The sequence below is a fragment of the Arachis hypogaea genome, chromosome 3 (genome assembly GCF_003086295.3).
Source record: "Arachis hypogaea cultivar Tifrunner chromosome 3, arahy.Tifrunner.gnm2.J5K5, whole genome shotgun sequence".
Taxonomy (NCBI): domain Eukaryota; kingdom Viridiplantae; phylum Streptophyta; class Magnoliopsida; order Fabales; family Fabaceae; genus Arachis; species Arachis hypogaea.
The window spans coordinates 121832090-121856843 of NC_092038.1; the positions used below are offsets into that span (position 1 = coordinate 121832090).

Sequence of the window (24754 nt, forward strand, 5' to 3'; positions counted from 1 at the left end):
TACAAAGACACTCAAGCCAACAATATCAAATTTTATTTAATTCCGACTTACAAGTTTAATTATTAGATTTTTAAAAGTTTTATTTGAGTCTAAAATTTTATATTTAATAGTATAGTCTTTATTAATTTATTGCTGATAGAAAAAGTTTATTAATCTATTTTTTTAAAATGTAATTTAAAACATATTTTATAATTTTGTTATCTTTGATTTATTTAAAAAAATTGTGTGGGATGTTGCTAGAGACTACAAATAAAATGGAAAGAATAACAAAAGATGTATTGTGTTGTTCTGATGGATTGTGGCGTATATACATGCAGATTGGATAATCACTAAAGCAACAATATCAAATTTTATTTAATTCTTTTAATTATTAGATTTTTAAAAATTTTATTTGAGTCCAAAATTTCATATTTCATAGTATATTCTCTATTAATCTGTTGCTAATAAAAAAAATTTACTAATCTATTTATTTTAAATATGATTTAAAATATATTTATAATTTTGTTATCTTTGATTTAATTAAAAAAATTGTTTGGGATGTGGCTAATGTTACAGTGGCGAATTTAAGGGGGCCTAAGATGGCCGAGTAAATCCCTATAGTAGTTCCCGAGATTCGCGTGATTACTTAATGTAGTCTTCAAGATCTCGATTTTTTCATTGTAGTCCTCCAGATAGAGCTCCGAGTATTCATAATGGTCCCTGGACATATTTCTAGTAATGAGTCATTACCGGAGCACTTACGTGGTGTCATTTTGCCACGCTGGATGGCTCCAACAGCTAGCTGAGCTGGTTCATTTCTAATTTATACCCATATTGGTCCTTTCCACTATATTTAACCCTAAATTCCCAAATTTTGATAAACAGCTACAAACAACTCAGTTATATTTGAAATTCTACAGTTACCTAAAAAATCAATCATAATCCATTAACTAAGCTACAAAACTTCACCTATAAATTTAACACTCCGCTGAATAAATTCAACACTCAATAATAAAAGATTTGTAATAGAAAGAATATCAATCTGAGATAACCCAAGAAAGAGAAGTACTAGCACAGATGGGTTAAGGAACTGCAAAACTACAAGGCACAAATAATAATTATGCAAAACATCTTTCCCTGCTATAATCTAAGTCAGGAACTTTGTTAACATGAAGTCTTCGGTACCAAGATAAAAGATCTTCATTCGAATACATATGAAGGCTTGGTCTTAATGCTACAATCTGAAACAAATTAGATCCAAACAAGCACCACCACCTAAATCCTATCAAAAGGTGAAAATCCCATGTTTCTCAACAATTTTTCTGCATTGCCGATTTCACTACCACCCTTACTATTGTTATTGTTTAAGTTTGAGTTGTTCACGAAAATCTCAGCTAAGGTTTAATCCAAATCAAAACAGTAAATATAACAAACAGTTAATTTGCATAAAGGATTGTGTGACCAAATCATCCACAAGTGATCATGGACAAATTGCAACAAATCTGATCAGTTCCAAGCCAAAAGGAACGTGCAATTCTAGCAGCAGAAATGAACAACACCAATGAAAGAAATTTCATAAATAAAGCAAGGAGAACCTTCCAGAACCCATCAAGACTAGCAAAATGGAGGTCTTAAAGCAACAAAGAGGTGTGATCCAAACCCAAAATGCCGCATGGTCGAGCCAGAACCTGAAGATCTGGGCATTCTTCTCGTCGAAATTGAGGTTGTTCTTATTCTTAGGGCGCTTTCTGAGGTCGGGAACAGGACCTTCGGGGGTGCTAGGGTGGCGAACGGTAGCACGAAGGCCATTGGAGGTAGAGGGTTGGGCATCAGGGTGGATGTAGGTTTGGAGAGCGTAGAGGAAGAGAATTAGGAGCCTGAAGAATGCGATGAAGAACGCGAGAAAGAGGGAGAGCAAAGCGTGCACGAGTGAGGCTTTGTACAATAATACCAACTGCTAGGGACCAATGTGGGTATAGTGGAAAATGAGCTAGTTCAGCGTAGCAAAACGACGCTACATAAGTGCTCCGGTGATGACTCATCACCAGAAATATGCCCAGAGACCACTATGAGTATTCGGTGCTCTATCTAGAGGACTATAATGAGAAAATTGAAATCTTAAGGACTACATTAAGTAATCATGCGAATCTCAGGGACTATTATGAAAATTTACTCTAAGATGGCCATGACTCCCTCCAATTTAAAAAAAAAATAGTACTATTAGTTTTTTATTATTATTATATATATATATATATTATAGATTAAATATATTTTTGTATATTACACACTAAAAAAATTTACATGTTAGTAATTTAATATGTATAAATTATAATGTGTATCATAATATATTAGTAGCAATTAATAAATAGGTTTAAAAAATAATAAAAGCGTATAAATATATAAATAATTGAAATTTTTTGAAAAGTATAGGTTTGAATTAATGTAAAAAGTAATAATTATAAAAAAATTCTTGTTTTGACTCTTTTTATGACAACAGAAATAATTGAATAAATTTTTTAAACAATAAAAATTATTGAAATAATACTTTAAACAAGATGAAAAACCAACTTTTAGTAGATTATATGATTGTATATGTTAAAAAAGAGAACAGTTCAAAATTTATTTCAGATGGTAAATTAATTATTTTAGTTATATGAAATATCACAGAACAAATTTAAAAATACCAAAATCTTAAAGTATGTAGTTGAATATTAATTGTTATATAATATAATTATTAATTTTGACTTATATACTATAAATGATATTTTATTGACTTTTTGTTATGTTATATTTTAATTTATTTTGTATTTAATTTAACTCCCTCTTATAAATTTTTTGGATCCGCCATTGGAGAAGACACATAGAATGAAAAGTATAACAAGAGATTGTGTTGTATTGTTCTGATCCATTGTGGCGTATATGCATGCAGATTGGATAATACTTTTCACAAAGGCACTAAAGTCAACAATATCAAATTTTATTTGCGGTTTGGTTTGGATTTAATTATTTTTTTAGAGAATTCGATCCAATCTGATTTAATTTCAAACGATTTGGATTGAATTAGATTTGTGATTTTATAAATTAAAAAATAAATATACATAACACATCTTAATATTAATTTTAAATAATCAATAATAACATGACAAATTTTAATAATATTTTAAAAAATCAATAATAACATAACAATAAAAATAAAATTATAAATTAATTAAAATAAATAAATAAATAAATTTTGAACATAAAATATTTACTAAATATAAATAATAGAATGTATGAAATATTATTATTTTATTCTCATATTTATAATTTTATTTATAATATATTCAATTTGTCTTATATTTTTATATTAATTATGTATTATTATTGTTTAGTAAATATTTTATGTTCAAAATAAAATTTATTTATTTATTTTAATTAATTTATAATTTTATTTTTATTGTTATGTTATTAATGATTTTTTAAAATATTATTAAAATTTGTCATATTATTATTGATTATTTAAAATTAATTGTTTGATAAAAATTGTTAATCCAACCCATATAAACCATAACAATTCATATTTTAGATCAAGTTTGGATTTAACATTATTTTTCAAAAATAAAGGAATTAATTTGAATTTTGAATTTAATTTTTTTAAATATATATATATATATATATATATATATATATATATATGAATTTGATTAAAAAAATTTGCAAAATATTGAATTGAAATGGACTTATTTGTTACAAACTATATAGTACAGATAGAGAGTTAGAATAAAAAACATTCTTTAAAAATTTTTTTCCCTGGTCTTGAACGGTTATTTAATATGTGTATACTTTTAAAAACGGTTCAACTAGGTATTCTTTAAAAATAGTACAACATTCAGCCTTTTATTACAATAATTAAAAAAATTAAAACAAACACAACTAAAAATTATGAATAGATTTACTATCTTTTTAAAATTAAATACACATTCAAAATACAATCTAAAAAACAGAAATTTAAAATTTAAATTTTAGATTTCTGTTTCAGATTTAATATATTTAATTATTAATATATTATAATTTAAATACATGTCTAAAAATCAAATTATTCAAAATTCAAAATTTTGATTTTAAAATTATAAAATAAACTTTAAACTATCAAATTATTAATTAAACTCGTACAAAACACTCAAAGAAGTAGAGAAGTCACGTTAATCCAGAGGCGCACATGAAAAACTCAGAGGTGCACATCGAGAAGGCATCATCCGCTGTCGTTCATCCGTGCCACCTTCCTCTTCCGCGCTCATCCTCAACTCTGCCTTTCTACTGGCGCTCATTTACAACGCTGTCTTTTTAATGTTTAAATTTAAATTTTAGATTTATGATTTTGGATGTGTTTTAAAAATATTTTCTGTATAACTTCATAATTTTAGATGTGTTACAATTATTTTTTAATGTTTAAATTTAGATTTTAGATTTATGATTTTGGATGTATTTCAAAAATATTTTCTGTATAACTTCATAATTTTAGATGTGTTACAATTATTTTTTAATGTTTAAATTTAGATTTTAGATTTATGATTTTATATTTTCTATATAACTTCATAATTTTAGATGTGTTACAATTGTTTTTTAATGTTTAAATTTAAATTTTAGATTTATGATTTTGGATGTGTTTTAAAAAATTTTTTGTATAACTTAATATTTTAGATGTGTTACAATTGAAAAAGAAACTACAATTGAAAATATTTTAGTTTATCTATATAATTATATTCGACCATTCATAATTATATTATTAACATTTATATTGTATTATTAAAGTTGACTGATTTTAGATGTGTTTTAAAAATATTTTGTATAAAATATCATACTATCAGATGTGTTATAATCGAAAAATAACAACACAATTTTAAATTAATTGTTGATTATAATAATTTTGAAAACTAATAAGTATCGAAAAAAATTTAACTGATAATTTAAATAATAAATATTATATTCATCTGATCGAATAAAAAATCAAAAGATTAATTGTATTATTAACGTTTAAATTTAAATATTTAAAGTTAGCCTAATTTTAGATGTGTTTTAAAAATATTTTGAATAAAATATCATATCATATGTTATAATTGATAAATAACAACAGAATTTTTATGGCCATATCAACTACATCTTCTCTCTTAAACTCTACTTACATAGAAAGTACTTTATTTGCAACAACTTTATTAATAAAATTAAATAAAATCAACCTTGTTCCAATTAAATCAGCAGAATGTTTTTATGTTTAAATTAAAATATAACTAAAAATGTTAAACATGATATTTCTTAACAAATTATATAAACACATGTGTGGAAAATAATGATACATTTCACCAATACAAAATGAGAGAGTGCTTCAGCTGGAAGGTGGTGATGATCTATGTTTAAATTAAAATATAATTAAAAATGTTAAACATGATATTTCTTAACAAATTATATAAACGCATGTGTTGAAAATAATGATACATTTTACCAATGCAAAATGAGAGAGTACTTCACCTGAAAGGTGATGATGGTCTTCACCAATGAGGACGAGATGGAGAATTCAGCTGGCAGCGTCCTTTTTGATTTGGGATTCACTAATGCGTGTGAATGTCCCGTAGAATAAGAAATTTAAAAAATTGTATCCGTTAAGTGAAGTTACAAAAGTAAAGCAAAGTCATCTAACCACCAATGAAGTTGGTGGGTTTTAAAATTTAAATTTAAATTAAAATCTAATTATAGATATGTATCTATAAAATAAGAACATGTTACACTAAAAAAATAATTAAATATTATTTAAATCTGATTAAAAGTTGATTAAAGACTGATTAGTACAACTAGCATTTCCCAAAAACGAAAAATTTAAACAGCCACTTTAAAATACGAAGACAACCTTAACACCCTAGTCCCTACATACACGTCTTGGTCAAGAGACAACCTATATCATATAGGGTTTAAGAATTCAAAATAATATATATTATAGAAAAAAGTGAATTTATATATATTTTTATTATTAAAATTTCAAATTTTCACTTTTCTAATACCTATCTAATATATGGTAAATTCATATAAATTATCTAAACGAAAATATCCACACCAATGTGTGTTCCCAAAATAAACCCACAGAATGGAAATAAATGGGGTAAAGTGAGCCTAATTAGCATATTTGTCCCGCTCCTTTTTGGTGTGGGTTTTGGATACTTGAGAAGCTAATGTGAAGAACTGTGATTCGGCCTTTCACAAAGAAGCAGACCATACCATTCCCACGTCATTTGTAATTCCAACTACTTTTTGTTTTTGGTCATGAATTCCAACTACTTGTTTCATTCATTACCCACTACTTACTACTTACTAGCTCTACTTTAGATGATAAAGTGTTAAGAACAGATTAGTGATTTAAATTTGTTGTGTTCTATTTTTCAGGTCAGACAATTTCTTCTGCTGTTTTCTTTTTCGTCAGGAGTTATTTCATTGTAAGTTTGTAGCTGGTAGCTTTGGGCCTGAGTCAGCTTGTCCGGCCCATACCTTGACAAAAACCTACTATTTTCCTTCCCTGCAAAACGCAGGTTATAATTTGCCCTTTTTTTAATTATTTTAATGCACCTGCCGTAGGTTACTTTTATATTTTTTTAAATAAAATTTAAAATGTAGGTTTTGTTTTTAAAAATATAAGTTGCGCTTTGATAATTTAAATATTTTAATCCAAGAATTTTGCTTATAAATAACGTTGACATTTATTTTTTTATGCTTGTGAATTTTTTATAAAAATTAGTAGTATAAAAAAATTAGAAGAATGAAGTTGAGGCTATGAAAAATACTACAAATTTATAAGTGTATTATAATAGTAATATTATATTTCACACACCGAGAGAGTGATTTTTATGTGTAAATTTCCGTTTTTTTTTTTGTTATTCTATGTATCATGAGTTTTGCGAAGTTAAAAAATAGCCTATGTGATGCTATAAAAGTCACATTTTAAAAGAGAGTGAGCAACATTTTATATAAGAATTCTATTGTCATATATGGTAGACTAATAAAGTTTCAAATAATTTCCATCACTGACAACGCATATATGCAGCAGATGTTTTATATTTATCAATAGACTCGATTTCACTTGCTAATGATAAATTTTTACGTTGAGTTTGAACAACATATGTGTCTGTGTGCGATTGACCATGAGTCAAATATGGATGAAATCAATGACAAAATTTGGGAAGAAAATAACAATGACAGTGAAGAGAAATTTGAAGCCAACTACAAAGTCGATGATGAAAATCATATGATGATGGAGACGAGACAGACAATTCAGCAGTGCAAAATGGAGAAACAAGGGTTGCAAGGAACGATGAGAATGGAGAATCCTCGTCAAGTGGAACTACATACCCAATCTTTTTGTCGGAAGGAAATGTGATGGGTGCGGGCAGTGTCTACTGGTTAAAGCAGAAGGAGATTGACGCTGCACATCTGCATGTGTTGCTTAACTGTGACCGAATTTTACCCTACCTCGTGTGAGTTTTTTAAGTCTTCGTAAATATTGCAATTAGTAACATACTAGCTTCTTAATCTAATTAAAATTTCATTATCCTATTCTATCATATAGGTTATTTCGAAAGGCAAATTCGGAGACCTCATTAAAAAATTTTTCACATTGGTTATGAGAATACGTCAGCGTGCAGTTAACTAACACAACAGATTCGGAACTAGTTTCACTTAGTTAGGGTCCAATGAATAACACCACTAGCTACCCGATTTACCATGTTAACGAATATCAGTTCCATACCTTACAATGGTCGATTGAAAAGAAAACAGATAACACCGAAGTTCGGGTTCGTGGGAATTCAGGCGGGGTCCATTCTGATTGGTTTGGCGTGTTATACAACATAATTGAATTATAGTATTTCTGTCACTCTACGTACAAGCTGTGTGCGTTTAAATGTGAATGGTATGATCCAAGTTCGCGACAAGAAATACAAAAGCATAAGGACTACGATATCAATGAAGTTAATGTAACCAGGAAATATAGGCACTACGATCATTTTATACTACCTCAAAATGCAGGACAATTATACTATTTGTCTTATCCGGATTCATGTAACTCTAGTTGGGTGGTTGTGGTTAGGACTAAAGCAAGAGGCCGCATCGAGTCTGATGATACGATAGAGGGTTAGGAACCCTACCAGATTGACGACCCAACTCTTTCGAAAATAATGATTGATAGCAGTAAGCCAATCTTCCTTAGGTCTGTTGTTATAGATGATGACATCATTGACCTTGGAGTAGATGCCGACGCACTTCCACCATAGGACGATGATCTTCAAGAAAAAGACGGGGTCGATGGCAACAAAGAAGAGAAAGACGAGTTCGATGATAATCAAGAAACTACATCAAAAGAGGAGGATGGTGAACTAGAAGAAGAAGATGATGAATTTGATAAACATAGTTCTGTAATATGTATTTCTTTAAAAACCTAGCTAATTGTATTTGTAATATATATTCCAATGACTGTAAACATAGTTATGTGATTGTAAAATAGTTAGCATTGTTTTAGATATGAGAAACTCTAGAGGGCTAGCATTTAATAAACAAAAAAAAAGTGAATAATTCTACACCATTAGATGTAATTTTACACCATTAAAAATACTAATGATGGCTAATTGATGGCTATAAATCACAAAACTTGCTGCCCCCTAGCACTTCTCTTCAGATATTTCAATTACCATCATTCGGTATTTGTAATTTATATTTTTTGTACATCACATTAAGTTTGAAGCACTATTTCAATTGTTAATTATCAGAGTACACTAGAGATGGACGGAAAAAGATAATTTAAAAAAAATTGAAAAAACTATCGACGAAATTATCGTCAGAATATTCCGACGGTAATACTACTTTTAAAAAAAATAAAAACATTTCCGTTCGCATTACCATTGGATAAATCCGTTGGTAGTATAGCAGAAAAATGAACCATGTGGCGTCAATGTTATCGTCAGAAATTTTCGATAGTAATTACCATCAAACGAAAAAAATCCGACGTAAATATTTATCGGCGAAATTTATACCATTTGATTGTTTTCGACAATAATTACCATCGGATTTTTTTCTATTTTCCGACAGTAAATCCAAATAAATAATCAAATTAATTTATCATTAATTGAATATTTCTATTCCTAATTTAAGGTAGATCAATCCTACACTATATATATGTCCTTTGGTGTATTATGTGATTATAAACTTTTATATTTGAGGCTTATATTTTTTTAATAATTGTTATGGCTACTAGATTATATTCTAATATTGAGTTTAATATATTGTAAAATATATTTTTTTCTAAATTTTTAATTATATTCTTTTGTCTTTTATTTTATCTTAATTTCTTTGCAAGTATGATTTTAATAAAAATCTCAAGACAACATCTAAACATAAATTTTGAAAACTTAAAGTTATGATACTTTAATATAGGAATAAAGATACAATCAATGGATGTAAAATGATTAATATTAAAGACATAGACTAAAATTTTAGTTGTTTATAAAAAAAAAATATGTACATACATTTTTTTATAGAAATTAAGACGTCGATTTATTGTATACTATGTGCTTTTCTTTAATTAATCTAATTATTTTGTAAATTTTTGTATGATGTACTTTTACTTAGTATTTGCACTAATAAAAATAATAAATTTATTAATTTAAAATTAAATATATTAAAAAATATTTTTTAAAAAAATAATTTAGATATAAATAAAAAATAAATATTTTCATACATTGCACAGATACCTACAACAATAATAATAGTATAATAACAATAGTAATTATAATAATAATATAATAATACCCGTATATAATAATAACAAAAAAGCTCTGTATACAAGCGATTAGGGCTTGTAAGTATTACAAGTCAATTAATCCCTAACCCTCCCAAAACGTGCTGCAACTGCTACGTCCCTTACACGCGCTATATAAAGATCCCGTGTATATATAACTACCAAATTTAAAAGATTTGTTTCCTTCTTTGTTCTCCTTCTTTCCAAATTTGTTCGTTTTTCTTCTCGCGCATCTTTCCCTGGTTTTTCGATCGTTCTTTTCCCCTCCTTTCTCACTGGTTTGTTCTTCATCATTGACGTTAGTTCCTCTCTCTATAACTCTAGCTTCGTTTTCTATTCGATTTTTTATTTTCTGAAATCAAAGTTTGAACTCGTTTTGAAGATAATGGATGATTCAACTTCAGATTGTCAGCTGAATCAGGGCGAAGTGGATTATGAATTTGAATCTAACGAAGTTCCTGAGGTTTGATTTACATACGATTACTCTGAATTTTATTGCAGTTATTTGTATAGCATTGTGTTGCTGAATAATTTGTGAACATTGACTGTGAAACTAACGCATGAATATAAATCTGTGGATTGAATGTAATGTATTAGTTTTGATTAATTATCTGTAATTTATAGCAGACACTCGGGTGTAGATCAAAATTTTTTGGGTGTATTTTTTGGGGAAGTGTGGGTGTATTTACAGTTTATGGCTTTTTTTGTTATTTTAGTTGAGTTGTTGTCATTCGGGTGTATTATATCAAACATGATTGGGTGTATTTTTTGTTTTTGACTTTGTGTATTCTACAGCCTCTCTCTATTCTTGATGACCAGTTTCTTCTTATTTTAGTTGAGTTATTGTCATTCGGGTGTATTAGATCAGACATGATTGGGTGTATTTTTTGTTTCTGACATGGTGTATTCTGCAGCCTCTCTCTGTTGTTGATGACCAGTTTGTTCCCAAGGTTGGAATGACCTTTACCACCCTTGAAGATGCTGAAAAATTTTACATGAACTACGCCAAGGCTGCTGGATTTTCTACAAGAGTTCGGAGCAAAAATAGGAAGGGAAACGAGATTAAGAATCAATTGATTACATGTAGTAGAGAGGAAAAATGGAAATCTAAAATATCTCCGACCGAGAAGACGAATCCGACAGACGGTTTAAACTGTCCTACAAGAATTTATATACACTCATTGAAGGATGTTGGTGCTTGGATCATTTCAAAGGTTGTGCTGGATCATTCACACCCATGCTGTCCAAGTAAAGCAGAGATGCTCAAACAGCACAGGGAACAAAGCATGTCCATTCGTCGTACAATAGAGAATAATGTGGAGGCTGGTATTAGACCAAGAAAAACTTACCAATCATTTGTTGCGGCTGCCGAGGGTCACCGCGAGTTAAATTTTATTGAAAATGATGTGAGAAATTACATTACGAGAGAAGTGCATAATGTTTCTGAACAAGAAGATGCAAAGGAATTTGGAAAATATTTGTTAAGAATGAAAGAGAAGAATCATAATTTCTTTTTTGAGCTTGAACTCAAGGAGTATCAATCGATTAAGCTGGCTTTTTGGGCCGATGCAAGAAGTAGAGCTACCTTTGAGTATTTCGGAGATGTTATTTCATTTGACACCACCTACAATACAAACAGGTAACAAACTGTCCCTATTTATGATGCTAAATTAATGTAATTTTATGAATCCGCGGCAGAGGTGTATATTGGGTGTTTTTGGGGTGTATACAAAGCATTTGCTAGGTGTACCTAATGATTTTCCATTCTGCACTATGGTAATTTGTTTCAGGTATAATTTGGTTTGTGGTTCTTTTGTTGGGGTGAATCACCACAGTTAGTCGACACTTCTTGGATGCTCTTTGATGAAAAACGAAGAAATTGAATCATTCAAATGATTATTTCAATGTTGTCTTCGTTGCATGGGAGAAAATGCTCCGAAAGGGTTTCTCACCGATCAATGTGCATCAATGAAAAAGGCTTTAGAGGCCTGTATGCCAACAACAATTCATCATTGGTGTATTTGGCACATTATGAAGAAGATTCCAAACAAATTAAACAGGTACAAGGAACATGCAGAAATTGAACAAGAAATGAGCCAAGTTGTTTGGAACTCCTACAAAAAGGAAAACAACATAGTATGAAAATCAGTTCAAATACACCCAAGCATCAATTGAAATACAACTGAATATGGCTCATATACACCTATAATTTTTAGCAAGTTACCTGACGCGTTGATGCCAAGCGCAGCCCCTATTGTTTTTTGTCTTACTTTAAAAGAACCGTAGCCGGTTTCCAGTCTGTTTTTCCCTAATTTGAAGGAGTTAGCCAACTCCCTTAATATTTGGTGATGCACCCTTAGCGGTGGGATGTGCATCAGGCCACCAAATCCCAAATTCCTAACAATTATTTTCTTCCCCTCGCTCATGTTTCTGAATTTCTCACTTAACAAATGTATTGCGCACTTAAGGTCTTTGGTTTGCTGTAAACAAAACAAAATTATAGTCAGATATATTTCTATTATATAAAACTGATTTCATCTAAGACATATTTTTGTTCTTACATTTTTTGCAGCTTGGTTTCTGCCTGCCATTTTTTCTTAAATGAAAAATACACCCATAGATATCAGTAAGATACACCCATAGATATGAGTCAGATACACCCATAGATATGAGTCAGATACACCCATATATATCAGTCGGATATCACTCAAACATGCATTAATATGCAAGGTCAAGCAACATTACAAAGTCAAGCAATATACACCCATTGACAAGCAAATATTAGAACAGTTACAACTGTTGACTATATTACAGTATATCAGTTCAGAAATATACACCCAACAAATTACTCCATATACACCCACCAAATTATGCAATATACTCTCAAAAATCAGTTACCAGAAGAACTAGAACAACAACAACAGTAACACCTAGAACAACTAAGAAGAACAGTATAACCTAGAACCAAGAATAACAGTAAAACCTAGAATAAGTAGAACATTAAAAACTGTAAAATGAGACCTAGAACAAGAAGAATAGTAAAACCTAGAAGAACGTAGAAGAACAGTAAAACCTAGTTCTTCGATTTCGAAATGTCGAAAATATACAAGATGAGTAAAATAGTAACGTAACGTACCTTGAGTATTATAACTTCGTTTTTTGTGGAGATTGTTGATGGAGAGTTCTAATCTTCGCGACGAGTCCTATCTCTGCAGTTTAAAATGTTGCTCAAAAATGGACGGTTTGTGTTTTCTTGGAAGGGCTTGGAGAAGTGGAAGAATGCGCTATTCGCGGAGAGCAACCGTTAAGTGGGGCGCGTGTAATTTACGCTCCATTCAAAGTGAGTGAGTGCACGTGTGAATGAAATGTGGACTGGGAACTTGTAAAACTTGTAGGGCCTTTTTGCTTGTATGTGTAGTAGGCCCCGTAATAATAACGGTTCACTCATAATAATATAATAATAATATATTAACAATGTAATAACACTAATAATATAATACTTCTACTACTAATAATAAGAATATAATTTTGATATACTAATAATTTTATACGTATATTTAATTACATAATATACTATTAATAAAAATAACTTTTTTTTATATTAATTGTATAAATAATCATTTAAAAAAATAAATAATATAAAATATTTCATTATTAGTACATTAAAATTAAACACTAATATTAATAATAACAAGACTAATAGTAATATACTATTACTGATGATGATGATGATGATAAAAGTATAATAATAATAATAATATTATAATAATGACAACAATATAATTAATAATAATAATAACAAAAACAATAATAATAACAGTATAATAACAACCATAAACAAATTAAATAAAATTATTTATGAATAAAATAGCAAATACTTATATATTGAGAATTATGCATATCTTTAATAATATGCTCGTTAACCGATGTAAAATCACAAATTATTTTAATAAAGTTAAATTTACATCCAAACAAATTTTACACCTTCTCTTACTACAGATATCTTTACTCTCCTCTCTATTTTAATAAATTTTGTGCTTCTCCTCTTTATCTCTTTTTCTGGCACAAAATATAGACAGAATAAATTATATAAAGGATAAATTTGTTCTCCTCATTCATACGTGTCAAACATGTACGTTTCTACACACCTGTAAAATGTAGATTTTTTTTTCTTTCTAGTCACTACAAAACACAAGCTGTATTTCGATGGCTTTAAAACAGAGAATACTCACGTAATAATATTTTTATATAAAAATAATATTATGAATTTTTAGATAATTAATTAAATATATTTAGTTAAATATATCAACTTATTTAATAATCTATAATATTATTTTAATGTAAAGATGTCATCATAAAAATATTCACTTTAAAATAAAAAAAAAAGTTAAATCTGTATTGAATCTATTGTTACAAAATACAATTTACGTTTTGTATGTCATTTTTTGTTTTCTTCTATCTACTAATCGTAATTTGCATTTTGCAAGTATGTGAGGGATCAGTTTTATATAATATAATATGATACAATGAACGTGGATTATACCATTTTTTATGAGGAATAAGTGTAATAATTCGTATTGTGATAAGATTGAAATTATCATTTTAAATTATAATTTTAAATTATTCTATTAAAATTAATTTAAATTATAATAATTTAATTAATAAATAAGTAATATAATGTGTATTATTTATTTTTTTTAAATATGATATTAAGTGTATTAATTCGAATGTAACTATTAAATATATAAAAATTATGTTTGAATTATTAATTCTCTAAATGAAATTATCTCATTAAAAATATTTAAATTATGATTTCAATCATAAATTATAATTATAATTTTTAAAAAAATTGATATGATATTACATTTTTTCCATTTTACTATTAATATACTGATATTGCAAGTCTAAATTACAGTATTTTATTGAATTTTGGCTAAAAAAAAAAGTTACGTATTTTTATCATTTAATTTATTTAATACACTATGTGCTAACACTAACGATATTTTTTTAAAAATATTTTGATAAAAATAGATATAATATTATTACAAATATAATATAAATAAATAAAATATATAAATAAATGCTAAACCAATTTGTTTACAAAAATTATATATTATAAATAATATATAATATTTTTTTATGTATTCGGTTATTTGGTGATCATATAGATGATCAAGTAATTAAATTGTAAATTGATATCACAGTGCATCTTATTTTTTCTCATTTCTAAATGAAAGCGAGAATTAAGAGAAATAAGTAGTAATATATAAAGGAAAAAAAATTTGCACTACAATACATAATTATTGCCAAAAGAAATATTCGCATTAAAATATAAAAATTTTACATACTGCAAATCATGAAGATCAATCACAATGTACTGGTCACAACTTATTTTTGACCATGATATAAGTTTTTTTTTTTCAGTCAAGAGTCCAATAACGTCTAATTGAACAAAAAAATTAAATTAAAAGTACCAAATTAAGAACAAATGAATGATTAATATAAGAAATTATAACTTTGTATAAAATAAAGATAATTTATTGATTTATTTTATGTTAAACGATAAAACTAATAGTAGTATATTAATAAAAGGATATACCTTTAAAAAAAATTACAATGCACTTTCAAATATTTTCATAAATAAACTGTTAAAATTTTTGTTATCGATAAAATAATGCTATTATATAATTTCTTAGCAAAACTTAAAATTAAAAGGAAAACAGTTTTATGTGGGTTAATATAAATTAACTACGTACCAAATAATTAGAATCGTTCATTTTTTTGTTTCAATATATCAGCACGGGCAAACAAATTAAAATTATTATCCAGAATTTTACGATCATCGATCATATGTACTATACATGACTCCTTTTTAAAATTAAAGATATTTTGCACGTATGTACAGTCGAAAGATATATTCCGCTTGATTTCTCAATCTCAAATTTTGAGAAGACATAGACCTTTCTTTTTACCAATTCATTCTCAAATATTTTTGTCAAATAATTCTTGATTGAACAATGAATTTTATCGTACTACAAAACAAATTAAATATAAAAGCGATTAACATCTACAAAGCTATTAAAAAGAGTTGTCTTTGACTTGTGGAATGATGTACTTATAAAATTAACTTAAAATACGAACTACAAATATTTTTAAGAATTTAATTTTGATACACTAACAGTGTAAAGCAGTTTTACACGTGCATCTAATTACATAATGACACATCAGTAAAAATAATTAGCTTTCACATTGACCGCGTGAATGGTTATCTAAAAGAACAGATGTGATTGCACGACTATAAAAATATTTTACTTGTCAGTGTATCAAAATTAAACTCTATTTATAAACCGAACTTAGCATTACCGGAAGAAATTTAGTAAAAGAATCAACTATCATTTATTAGAACTATTTATGTGTAAGCCGTCTTATTCTTGTCAAACTTGGATGAGACTTTTTATAGCCTTATAATTCTAGTCTTTATTTTACATACTTTTTTGTCGTATAATCTATTATAGGTGATACTATTGATAGGATCGTAGACAGTAGTCATTAAGTATGAAAAGGAAAAAAAATAGAATAAAGACTATTTGAAAATTATAAATTTTTTAAATGATAAATATGAGAAAAAATTTACTATTACTTATTATATATATTAATAATATGTCAATATTTTAAAAAATATACCAATAATACTAATAATTTAAAGATAATTGTATTATAGTTATAATAGATTTAGTTATTACTCTAAATAAAATAAATAAATAATATATTTAAAAACTAAAGAAAAAAGGATTAGCGGTAATTATGTTTAAAATGTTCCCATATTTTTTTTATCACCGCAATATTAGATCAAGAAAATTCTAAATTTAAAATATAATAATGAATATGTCACGTGAGAAAAAAATAATGAGTTAAAAGAGAATATATATATATATATATATATATATATATATATATATATATATATATTATTGTTATATAGGGAGCAAATACAAAAAGATATGTTATCGTAGTAAAATATTACATTGTAAATAATTATATTTGTCAAGTAAATTTATTTATACACTATATTATATTATTTTATTTAAAATTAAAATCTACTCTCCTAACTTACATATACATATATATTTGCTCTCAATATTGTCCAAAATTAAATTAGGATTATGTCTAAAGTCTTAACACTGTAAACGGAGTATAATTAATATATAATATTTTAATAATTAAATATCTAAAATAAGTTAATAAATAATAATAATTAATACTTAAAATATCATATATATATATATATATTTTTTTTTTTGATATTGTCCAAAATTAAATTGACATCATGTTCAAAGTCTTAATATTGTAATTAGAGTATAATTAATACCTAAAATTTTAATAATTAAATACCTAAAATAAGTTAATTAAATAACAATAATTAATACCTAAAATATTGAAAAGAAATTTTTAATAAATGTGAGAAATAAAAATAAAAATAAAAATAATTAATAAATAATAATAGTGTTTAAATAAAATAATTGATAAAAAATAATAATTATAGATAAAAATAGTATTTTTATTTTGGAGAAAAAAATATATGAGAAATTATTTAATAACTCGTACTATGCACGTGATAATCAATTATTCAATAACTTGTACCATGCACGTGAGAAGGTTGAAATTATAATTTTAAATTATTTTATTAAAATTAATTTGAATTGTAATAATTTGATTAATAAAAAAGTAACATATTATGTATTTGTTTTGTCTTAATCTAATATTAAGTATATCAACTCTAGTATAGTTATTAATCATTTTTGTTAATCTACTTTTTTCTAAATTTATGATTAAAATAACAATTATAAATATTAATAATTAAACAAATCATTATATTATAATTATTTACATTTTATTGCCAAAATAAAAAAGTACTATTTCTTTTTTATTTAAGGATTTTCTTATTTATGCTACTAGTATATATTGATCGTTTAGTCAATGGTTTTTTTTATTGGTAGGATATATTTATTTATTTTGTTTAAATAAAATTCTAATAATATTTAAATAAAATAAATAAATATATCCTATCAATAAAAAGAAAAAAAGGTGATACATATATCCAAGAAAAAAAGTAAACTTAAAAATCGAAAAAAAGAAAGAAATTTTTTATTAAAAAAATTTAAAAATAACCTATCTAAAAAGAATAGTCATAATATATAAATTGAGGCAACAATTTAAATTTTTTTAAAACTAATTTAATCAAATACTAATAGAATTAAATTATTTAAATAATATTTAATCTATTCTAGTCCTTAGATACGTATAGATTAAAGTCATTATAGTAACAACCAACCGAAATAAGTAAATAACATCATAAGATCGAATATTTAGAATCCGTATAAATTCAGACAATCTTCTTGTTAAAATTGTCAAACTAAATTAACCTTTATTTTTCTCAATGGTATTGCATTAATGCACCAGAAGGTTGGTAGATAGTTTATGAAAAAAATCACAATATGTTATAAAATTATTTTTTAATACAAAAAACTTAAGAGAAGAAAATTTAAATATAGTACCAATTTTTGAAATTGCATCTTTAAATTCGACATGAATTTTCTAAAACTAAACCTAAATTAAGAAAATTCAATCTCATTATATAATTATGCTCCACTTCGAACATTTTCGGGCAAACATAGAAAGCGTAGAGGGAATGTAACTTAAACTTGATCTACAAAGCTCCTTGAAAACAATTGTTCAATCAAAGAAGAATAACAAATTAAAAAAAATTTCTTTGCCTCTTAGATTTAGACTCACGAATCGTAAAAGAAACATTATATATAACCTTTAGTAGTATAAAAATAATTATAGAAATTAATTATTGATATCAATATCAATTTACCACTATCAATGTTAGTATCATATTTATGGCAATTAAATTAGAGAATTATGTTTATTTTTTATTTTTAATTATTGATATCTTAATTCTTTTAAAAATATATTTTACCTTTTTAAAATATAACGTGTATGTTGTTTAGACCTTTTCTATTATTATTATTAGGAAAAGTCTAGGGGACCAGCAGTTTTGTTGAATTTTGGCCAGCATGTAACCAGCAGAGAAAGGTGAACCATTGGATGAAATCTCACACCAATCTCACACCATCAAATCATCATTGATGGCTAGTTGATGGCTAACAATCACAAAAATTGCTGGCCCCCTAGCATTGCTCTTATTATTATTATTATAACAACGTGTGTGTTGTTTAGACCTTTTCAATTTGTTACTAATTATGCTTGATTTAAAATAATAATTAAAAAATATTAATGATTGACAATTAATATTATACAATTAATATAATAATTAGAAATTTGGATTTTCTAAATTTTAAATTTTTACTTTAGAAAATAAAGTATGATCTCTCATTCTTGAATAATTTCTCTCTCGTGTTTTTTCTTAGTTCCACTTATAAAATAAATGGTGAAAGATCACACTTTACATTCTAAAATGAAATTAAAAATTTAGAAGATTTAAATCCAATAATTAATATCAACTTGTGTCAATGTGTATATCAATTTGCATAATGATTAAGAATTAAAATTATATAAATTAATATAATAATTAGAATGATTTAAAATATTTAATGATTGACAATTAGTATAATAATGTATTAAATATTAATTTTTATATAATTATAAAAAAGATATTTTCTTAAAATAGATTGAGAAGAGAGTAAATATAAAATATATTGAGTTTTCATTTTGAAGAAAAAAAATTATGAGAAATTAACATCTTACCTCTAATATTTCTAAAAATATATTAATATACCAATAATATTAATAGTTAAAAAATAATTGTGGAGACTTATTAATAATTAATACCTAAAATAAGTAAATTAACTAACAATAATTAGAAAGGAATCTTTAATAAACGTGAGAAATAAAAATAAAAGATATTGATAAATAATAAATATAAATATATTAAAGAATAATATTTTTATTTTAGGGAGAGAAAACATTTATAAAGAGATGACACTTCATATTTATTAGTTAAAAAAAACTTAATTTTAGTAAATTAAATAGACTATTATTATTATTATTATTATTATTATTATTATTATTATTATTATTATTTGAAGGTTGTAGTAGGCTTAGAGTAGGGGGTCGAATCTATGCCTTCTTTTTAAGTTGCTGTTTTGACCCTGTTAGTAGAAGTTACAAATCTGATTCTGTTTGAACTCAGCAGCGGAAATTTATGAGACAATTTATTTTTGTCTCATGAAAAACAGAAAACAGAACATGACAGAGAAGAAAAAGCTTACACCAGCATATATCCTGGTTCGGTTGCTTTGTGCTATGCAACCTACATCCAGTCTCCTCCACAAATATGGAAGAATTTCACTATAGTTAACAGTATTACATACACCAATTTCACATTCAAGTTTTAACCTAACTTGACATTGGTTATGCTAACACCTAACTATTTCTCTTAGTGCTAACCCAACTAAAAAAGGGATACCAAACAGGAATAAGATACAAGACACTTGACCAACCTAAAGAAATCTGAAAATAACTCTAGGCTTTTCTCTCAAGTGTATCTCTCAGCCTTTTCACTCATGGCTTTTTCTTAAGCTTTCTCACTTTGCCTTTTCTCTCAAGAAATTACAGAAAGATAAGTTTAGAAAAGTACATTACAATCAGAAAAACATGAAGGAGATTGACTTCACTAACAGCCTCTGTGCTATGCGAAAAAACCAGATTAGCAAGCCTCTGATTCAGTTCTTCATACTGGCGGAATGCCCCTTTGATTTTGTTACACTGTCCAGTTAGTTGAACTTCTTCAAAGAGCTCTCTCAGAACAAACACTTCAGGTTCACTGGTTTTCTCTCCTTACCTTGAATGAACAGCAAGCTCCTTTTTTATCTTCATGCACGTTCCTTGGTTCTTCATCCAAGGTCAACACCTTGAGCCTTGAGCTTCACCAACTCACAGATTCACTTTTTCATTTTTAGCATCAAAGAGTAACCTTTGCTTCTGACTTTTCCAACTTGACCGAAAGCCATGAAGAAGTAACCGAACTTGTTTTCCAATGGTCAACCAGATCTGAACCCTTGAATACCAACTTGGTCCCCAAGTCTTGATTAAGACCGTAGATACACAGCAGAATAGGGCAGAGAGCAACTTTCCCTTCAAAGCCATTTTCGGATAGAGCAGAGAGTAGGGGAGAAAGGGTGAAGATCTGATGCATGCAAGATGATATGATTTACCTTTCTTAAGCTTGATTTAGCTTGGGATTTCAGTTTTAGCTTCTGTGCTTCAAGCTTCAATTCTCTCTCTCTTGCTTCTTTGGTTAAAGGCTTATGGAAGAAGCTCTTTCTCTTTCTTACTTTTCTGAAGTCTTGATATGACCTGATTTGAGAGGAGAGGAACGTTGCCTTGGTTGGAGAAAGATGGTGGGAAATTGAAAACAATTTCAAGCTTGGATCGGGTTCTTCTCTTTTTTGGCACGGTGTCTTGCTATGCTTCTTTGTTTGATATGAATGACTTGGGCTTGTCTTTATTCACACTTTCCATTCAGCCCATTAGCTTTGTTTTGTTATTCATTCAACTTGGGCTGCCAAAAATGAAGTGTGACCTGCAACATAGCATAAATAATTAGCAATGTGTACTTATTAATTTAACAACTCTAATTATTTATTTTGCCAAAAATAATGTTTGTCATCACTAATTATTTTAGTTAATTTCTTAACTCAACAATCTCCCCCTTGATGACAAACATGATTTAAGCAATAATCAAAAGGAAATAAGTTTGAGTTAGGTTTAGAAAACTCCCTTTGATTTTATGTTGCTCCCCCTTTCTTTTTCAAGATTAGCTCCCCCTGGATTTATGCTTTCCTCTTTGTTCCTGTTTATGCATTGTACTTAAAGAAAGCACAATAAAGAGCTATACACATTTATTTTGTCTAAGAGATATCAAATGAGCAACATCACATAATCAGCCCAACATTAATTATATGTTAGCAGCAAAAGGATTCATCATGTGAGATCAAATTTTAGTGCAGCAATTTAGACAGAAATTCGAATGAACTACTAGTAGCTGCATCAACATCAAAAAATACCCATCCTTACTCCCCCTTTTGTCATCAAGGGTGGACAACTCAAAGGATCAACAAAAACATCAATTCAAATCCTGCAAGGAAAGGTTAGATAGTAGTTCAAAAGTTCTAACTAAACCAACAAAAGTACAACAGTATTTAGAGTTATTACAGTCATCCAAAAAGTTCAACAGATGCAGAATAAATAAAATTCATGAGACAAAAAGAGAGCAACAGCAGCAGTCTTCATGAGACAAATCTCAGGCATCAGAACCATCTCCTTCCGAGGCATCATTCTCTTCAACATCAGTGGCAATGTCTTCATCATTGTTAAGGTTATCAATGAAGGTCATGAGCACAGCCACCCTATCCCTTGATTTCTTCAGAAAGTTCTCATGCTTGCTAGCTAACTTCCTTTGTTCATTGCTCATGGCAATCATGTGATTTGATTGAGATACAAACTCTTGAGCTACATCCTTGACCACATTCAGCAGAGTGGATTTCTTCCCAGTGGAAATGGAAGTACCCTCGGTGGAAGGAGCAGGAGAATCCTCAGGGACACAGTCCTCATCTTCATCATCTAGGACGACTCTTTCAGATCTAGTGGGTCCTTTGTTCTGTTTCACTGAACCACCCCCCTTTAGGTATGAATGTCTATTTTCATATTTCTCATTGGTCAAGTCAACACCAAAATGCTCAAATATGCAAGTTAGAAACATGCCATAAGGAAGTGCTTTATCTTTTGTACTTCGAACAGAATCAAACATGTATCTAGCCATCAAGTATGCAAAAGAGATTTCTGTTTTTGTAATAAGGGCATATAAAACAAGTGTGTCAGTGTAAGAAACCCTTTGATATGAACCACTTTGAGGAATCAAAATGTGGTTGACAATGCGGTGTAATTGAGCACGTTCATATCCTAGGGCTTTGTGAGTGGGTGTGATGCCATCAATTAAAGAAACATGTTCACAAATGTGAGCCAATGCATCAAGATAAGAAATTCCAACACCTTCATCCCACTTAACCGAAGTGTAAGCACAAGGCCCAACATCAGTATACTTCAATGCATCACTGACAGTTTCATTATTTAAAAAGATGTCTCTGCCCTTAACATAAGAATGCACACTTCCTTCATGATAAGTCATGTTCGCATAAAATTCTTTGACCAACTGAGGATATACAGGTTTTTTGATGTCAAAAAGGTGATTCCAGTCTAAAAATTCCAAGTTTGCAACAAAAGGAAAACCTTTCTTTTTCAAATCAGGTAAGTCAGCCAGAAAAGATGGACATAGAGTACGATACTTAATAACTCCCTCATAGAAATCGTGGTTCATGGCAGATTTGAAACGATGGGGGTTAAAGTCAGAGTGAGATGTCATATAGTGTGATTTGTGAGCAAAAGGATCAACTTCTGGTTCTCTAACAGATGAGAGAGGAACTCGAGTTTTACCTCTTTGAGAACGTGATGGAACAGACCTAGATTTTGGTTGTGTGGACTCAGGTGGAGGTTCTGGTGCTGCAGGCCGCTTTCCTTTGGATGAACTCGGTTTCGATGAACCTGGCTTGGATGGAGTGACTTTCGGTGGTGGCGTTGGCTTGGCAGAAGCAGGGAACCTTGGAGTATTTTTGGTTCGAGCCATGGGGTCACAGCGAGGAGGAGAGGTAGGAGGAGAAGGAGAGGGGGTAAAGGTTCGGTCTTGAGAGCGAGTGGAAGGCTTTGTGGGTAGTTTGTAAATCTTCTCACGATGAGCCCTTTTTGCAATGACTTTCTTCCTCATTTTGGTTAAAATGATGCTTTTGATGAAAGGGAGATAGTGGTGTGAGAAGGAAGAAACCGAAGGGTTGAGGAGAAGTTATGGAGGGAAGAGAGGGAGTGTTGGTAACCGTACCCAAAAGCAATTTTCCAAAACCATGCAACTGCATCATCATTTGAAAAGACTTGACAAGACATGACCTCATAAAAGAGAAGATTTTATTTGATTTTTTTTTTAAATTAAAACAGGAAATTAATTTTAAATTTTGAATGGCAATCAGAATTAAATTGAAATTCATTTTGGACAAAAAAAATTAAAACAAAAACTTTGTTCGGGCCACAAACAAACTTTTAACACACAAGTAAGAGTGTAACATTCACATTGGGCCCAGATGTGGTTTAAATTAATGAAGCATATAGGACTACCCAGATCTGAATTGATGTTGGCCCAGATTGATTTTTCACTTGCAATAAGCCCAGAACACGCAGTTTTGAAGGAAACATTCATCATCTGCCCAGAATTGTCTCATACCTGTTTATGAGACAAAATTCTCCAGCAAACACATCAGCACTTTTCAAATAAAGAATTATAACTCAAAATTCCTAGACAAGTCCTAAGCATGCAGAATCTATCTTCAGCTAATGGTTTAGTAAAAATATCTGCTAATTGCTCTTCTGATTTAACAAATTGAATGCAAATATCCCCCTTTTGGACATGTTCTCTTATTGAGTGAAATTTCACTTCAATATGCTTAGTCCTAGAGTGCAAAACTGGATTTTTAGAAATATTGATGGCACTCATATTATCACACATTAAAGGAATATTTTTAGCATTTAATTTGTAATCAGCAAGCTGAGTTTTTAACCATAAAAGCTGAGAACAGCAAGAAGAAGCAGCTATATACTCAGCCTCTGCAGTGGACAAGGCCACTGTTGGTTGCTTCTTACTTGACCAAACATTTAAGGACTTTCCAAGGAAGCAACATAAACCAGAAGTGCTCCTTCTATCAACTCTGTCACCAGCAAAGTCTGCATCACAATAACCAACTGCAGAAAAATCATCAGTCTTAGGATACCAAAGACCAAAGTTGGATGTGCCATGAACATATCTAATGATCCTTTTAACCGCAGAAAGATGTGACT

At 28.3% G+C, this 24754-nt stretch overlaps 1 pseudogene; it reads right to left on the bottom strand.

Moving 5' to 3' along the window:
- Window positions 1–934: 934 nt before the first annotated feature.
- LOC112780945 (uncharacterized) lies at window positions 935–23636 on the bottom strand (annotated as a pseudogene).
- Between the last annotated feature and the right edge of the window lie 1118 nt (window positions 23637–24754).